Here is a 5,816-nt window from a genome sequence, read left to right as displayed (position 1 = left end):
AGTCCTTCGTCCTAGTCAGCATGGGTTTCGAGCGCATTTTAGCCTTGTCCTTGCCCTTAATCCCAAGGTCATGGAGTATGTTAACTAAAAGGCCATGACCTACCTTGTCCAAGGCCTTGGTGAAGTCAAGTTAGACAACATCAACAGACTCATGTCCCACAGGAACCTGCTCTAAATGCTCAATCAGTTGGGTAATCGTGCTAAAACGTGTTCGGAACCCACGCTGGCTAGGAGGAAGGACTTCATGAATATCAAGAAATTCAACAAGTTTGGACCTATTGATCTTCTCAAACACCTTCGCAACATTCGAAGTGAGAGAAATCGGCCTATTGTTACTGGGAAAATCGGCATAACATGAGCTAACTCCAAGATGCAACGGATCAAGAGCAAGAAAACAGGAACAAGAATTTGTGAGGATCTCATCAGAAACTAAGATGTCACACCCTCAGGGCCAGGAGAGCTCAAGAGTCTCAAGTCCCTGAATGGCACTCATTGTTTGTGTGCTATTTGGAAATAGCTAAAGAGACTTAGGTCTACCAGCCTTAACTTCAAGGTATTTCAAGATGCCTATCTGCTCATTTCGCCGATTTGTGTGTTGTTGAAAATTGTGTAAATTTACCTGATCGGCCTTGTAATAAATCCATGTTTAATTAAGTGCAATAATCAGCAATTTAATCTTATTTGGAAGAACCAAGTGTTGACTGCAATCACACATCGAATGAGAGGTCCACATAATGCGTCCGTTTGTAATTTGTATTTCATACAAGAAAGCAATATTGCGATTGCCGCCACAAAAGCACCGTGGCTTTTGCGGTCTAATTCTCGGGCTCCTTCATTGTTTTATTTGTTGTTGCTTCATACTCGTAAGGAATATGTATGCGTTGATGCGTTGGCAGATTTTAAATCAGACTTTGGCCAGTCTCTGAATAATGTTCCAAATCACCCCTATCGACTTGTCGAATTCTGCCTTATTCAAGCCATATTTAATAAGCAATGAAATCTGACTTAGAACAAGTCTCACGAATCAAGTTACGTTTTTCATCTTTTTATTTGGGATTGTGCATTCGACGGACCGATTTTGAATTAAGCCATTACTCGAGGCTTAGCCAAATCTGCCAAATCAAATTCGTTGGTGGCCTAAATAATACATGAATATGAAAAAGTAATATTCTTCAATATTGCATTTGGTAGTTCTAGGATATTTTTTCTTTCAGCATCCAAACAAAAAAAATCAAATCAAGCCCTCTAATTGCTACAAAGAAGTTTGAATGAGCTAATCCACGGACTTCTAGAAATATGGGCGATGAATGGGTTTTCCGTCGTTTCACACTGCATTGGATCAAAACTTTCAAAAAACAGAGTTCTTTTTCATTATGTATGTATATGTAGAGCGTCAGTCGATGAGCCCAAGAATACACGTCTGAACGCCTGTAGCGGGTTGAAACAACTGCTTTATTAGCGGGAAAAACGAGCTGCAACACTGGGAGAACTGTGCAAAGTAATCATCATCAATATATCGGAATGATGTCAACCGAGAGATATTAAAACTTGGATGTATTTCAGCAGTGGAGGAGAGGTCTTGGTCCGACCAATAACCAAAGTCGAATGAAATCAGAAAGGATTTGGGGAACATATGAGTTGGCATGATGGACAAAGAAGTGCACGGGAAATATCACCAGAGGCGGCACGAAACCTTTTATTTGAAATCACTCCATATAAAAACCTTTTCGATACTCAGAACAATGTTTTCATGAAATATGATCTTTTCTAAAAGTCTTTATTGCAAGAATGTCTCATTGAATCCGCTATTTACAGTATTTGTGTTAGAAGTCTAGGCCCATTCTGCGTTCATTTGGATCACTTTTTTAAATCAAAGGCTAGTGTTTCGTTCAATAGTCTTTTCCCATAAAAAGCCAATCTGTGTAGCTGACCATTAGGAGAGGCTAGGAGAGACCGATCATTCGAATTGCTGTGATCCCTTGCTAACTTTGACTGCCTCTTTTGACTTCTTTAAGCCAGAAGGAACTAGTCCAAAATTTGTAAATTCATTTGGCCACACCTTAGAATCAATTTGCTAAAAGCACCAATTTTTTGATAAGATGTATAGTTTCGACAGCACAAAGTTTTCAACTTCCATTTTGAACCCAAATCTCTCGAAGTCCACGACCAAACATTGGCGACGATAAGGCAATCTTTTTTTTTGGTTTGGTTTTTCAAGGGCTTTTCTAACCGCTACAGGGAATGTAATCCCCAGAACTATTAAAATGAAAGGTTATAATTCGTCTAGTTATTACCTTTCAATCTTTATATGATATTTGGTCTACCAACGAATTTGAGTTGGCAGACTGAGCTAGTCCTTGAATGTAGGGTTGATCTGGAATGCTATCTAAAAATTTGTCCAAGTCTGACTTGAAGGATGCTACCGGATCAATAAGGCTTACGTATTCCCTACGAATATGAGAGGGAAGCAAATTAAACAATGAAGGAGCCCGAGAAAGTAGAGAAATGGACTTCAGTGTTCGAACTAGCCTGGATTCTTGAAGGCTTGAATAATCTCTCAATACGTACATTAAGCCTCTACGGTCACTAAAATTGACCCTAAATCCTGGGTTGGGACAAACCTCATGGATGCTTTTGAAGACGTACAGTATCAGATACCTTTTGAACTTTCTCTGAAAACTATACAGTTCCAACTTTTCCAGTCTCTGCCAATACAAGAGCTCTCTCATTCCGATGATGTTCCTAGTGAACCATCTTTGGACTTGTTCGACCTTTTGTAAACCTGTTGAACTAATTGGAGCCCAAATGGGCGAGGCATATGCAAGATGTGGCTGGGCAATCGACTTGTACAGGATTAGCATCGTGATGCTATCTCTGAACTTAAACGTGCGATACATCCAACCACACATTTAAAAAGCTTTAACCACCTTCAACTGGATATGCTCATCGAACTTTCCATTATTTTGGAGGACTACACCTAAATCTTTCATTGATGAGACCTGCCCAATATCTTAACCTCCATTATCTACGAGTGGAGTATTTAAAGGAGTTGACCCAAATGTCATTGACCCAAATGTCATTGAGCGGAATTTCATTCCGTTCAGGGCCATATTACTCTCAGTAATCCAAGAGTAGTTTTTTTTCTAGGTCGTTTGCCAGGCTAGTGGAATATTGGCCATTCCTACCAGAAGCTAACTTTATATCGTCAGTATAAGAAGAGAGACTGGCAGTAATACTAAGCTTTTGAATCGGGGCAACGAATATTATAAAAAGAAGGGGCCCTAAGATGGAACCCTGGGGAACACCTGACTTGACATTATGCGTGTCACTAAAGGATCCCTCAACCTTAACAATTTGCTTCCTATTATGAATGAATCTTCTTATCCAATTGAGAACCTTGCCTTGGATCCCAATCTATTCAACAAAAGGCCATAGTAGGCGTGTTGGCTAGGAGGAAGGACTTCATTGACTTCAAGAATTTCAATAAGTTTGGACTTCATGATCTTCTCAAAAGCTTTTGCAATATTCGAAGTGAGAGAAATCGGCCTATAATTACTGGGGAGTGACTTATCTCCCCCTTTAAAAATTGGAACAACGTGAGCTAATTTTAGTGAAGAGGGAACCTGATCCAAGATGCAACGCATAAAGTACGAGAAAACAGGAGCAAGAACCAGTGAGCATCTCATCATAAACTGAGATGTCACACCATCAGGACCAGGAGAACTTGAAGGCCTCAAGTCCTTGATGGCCTCTAATGCACCTTGATCCGTGACTACAAGATTATCTAAACGCTCAACTTGACTGACCTTGTCAATCTCAACAGACTCATCTTCAGAGCAATGAGCTGTTGCTTCTGAACTCAGTGGGGTTGAAAACACACTGGAGAACTGATCTCCTAGCATGTTAGCCATAGTCTCTACATTGCTAATAGCTTCCCCATAAACCTCAAAAGGCCTAACAGGGTGTTTCATTTTTCTCTTAGAGTTCGCATAAGAGAAAAAGCCTTCGAATTCGACCTCACCTCTTGAACCACCTTGCTCTCAGTTTGTAACTGGTCATATTCTTTCCTTGTTCAACTGATGTGTCTCAATAGAGCCCTTAATCTTACCCTGAACTATGTCCAACTTTTTTTGGAGACTACCCACAATAACTTGATTCGAAGTGCTCTTCAGCCTTTTTGCCAGTTTGCAACTCTTTTTGAACAGTCTTCCTACATTTTGGAATTTTTGTCCATGTACCACCTTTCGGTACACATTCAGAGTTTGCTAAACTAGACCAAACTTCCTTAAAAACTGCAACTAATTTATCAATGGCTGCATCTATGGACGATTCCTGTTTCAGAATTGAAACCAGGTCCAGTTCTTCAAATCTTTTTTTAATCAATGGCCAATGTTCATCTTTGAACTTGAACTTAGCCAGACCGACCTTTTGGCCGGTCTTACTCAAGAGCACGCCGGCTTTTGAGTAATGGTCGACCCTATCTCGAGAACATGATGATCTGACAGATTATTAGGTGTCACATGGACATACTGGATCAGATCAGGGTCATTGGAAAAGACCAAGTCGAGAACACTATTCTCTCTAGTGGCTACACCAACGTGCTGGGAGAAATTGCGCAAGATCGCAAATTCTTCCGGCTTTTCGAACGACTGAGATGTCGATTACGAAATGGGAACATACCCATCGGGACTAGCCTCCCACTCTACAACGCTAGCCGGAAAATTTAAGTCCCCAACAAAGAAAACTCTCGAGCAAACTGCCTTATCCAACTCATTTCCAGTGAATTGAAGAGTTGACATAAAAGGGCTTACTGAACAAGAAGGGGTCTATAAATGGTTACAATAGACAGATCAAGCCCTCGGATATCACAAACTAAGACCTCTACTTCTCCATTCGACATTTTTACATGACTAATGTGCAAATCATTCCTAATATATAGGCATACACCCCCATGTCACAAGATTATGCAGTGATAAGCGTATTACCAGATACGAAACATATGATTGACTTTTCGCTTGCTTTAATCACTTATTCATGGCTCATTGCGTAGATGGACGGCTTGGATTCAAGGCACTATGTATATGTATCTTATCTGAGTCCCTGACAACTCTGCGGTGTCTGATAAGTCCCCAACAAAGTCAAAAATCTGCTCGCGAATCGTGAACATTAGTTCGTCAAGTTTAGTTCACTGACGTGAATAAAATCAACGGTTGTAATAACGAAACAGCATTACTCATCAATCTAACAGAAAACATAAAGAAGCAGTCTGCCCTGCCCCTACGTGATTGGCCCACGAGGTAAGATGCTAGTCATTCAAGCTAGCTAAATAAAGACACCTGAAAAAGTACTTGTCCTCAATCTTCAGCGACAGGCAATCGGAGGGTCTTAAGGTTCAATTCATGTTCATCTCTGTACCAAAGTTATAATGCATGTACGTACGTATATTTCATAACTAGCTCCCGGGGTTTATTCAAAGTGAGAGTAATTCAGAATGCGACGCAACAAACTTATTCTAAAGACATTATCCTAGTGAAAAGGCATACGTCAAAAGCGCTAATCAAACCAAGCTCATTTCGAATTTTTTGATTTGCCACAATCTGAGACTACGCTTCCAATTGCTGATCTTCTTATCCGTTTTGCCTTTGCCCTCCTCAAGCTAAATTTTGATACTCATGCTGCAAAAGATACCCAAAAGTGAAAGGAAGCTAACATTCAATGTGCCACGACATCGGCAAATCATGCAGTCTCAACGCAATTCCTGAAGACTGCTTTTTTTGGTTATCAATAGAAATTGCAAGTGCAAAGACGACACCTTA

This window comes from Tigriopus californicus, chromosome 10 (assembly GCF_007210705.1).
Source record: "Tigriopus californicus strain San Diego chromosome 10, Tcal_SD_v2.1, whole genome shotgun sequence".
In the NCBI taxonomy this organism is placed as follows: Eukaryota; Metazoa; Arthropoda; class Copepoda; order Harpacticoida; family Harpacticidae; genus Tigriopus; species Tigriopus californicus.
This window is presented reverse-complemented; position numbering follows the sequence as displayed.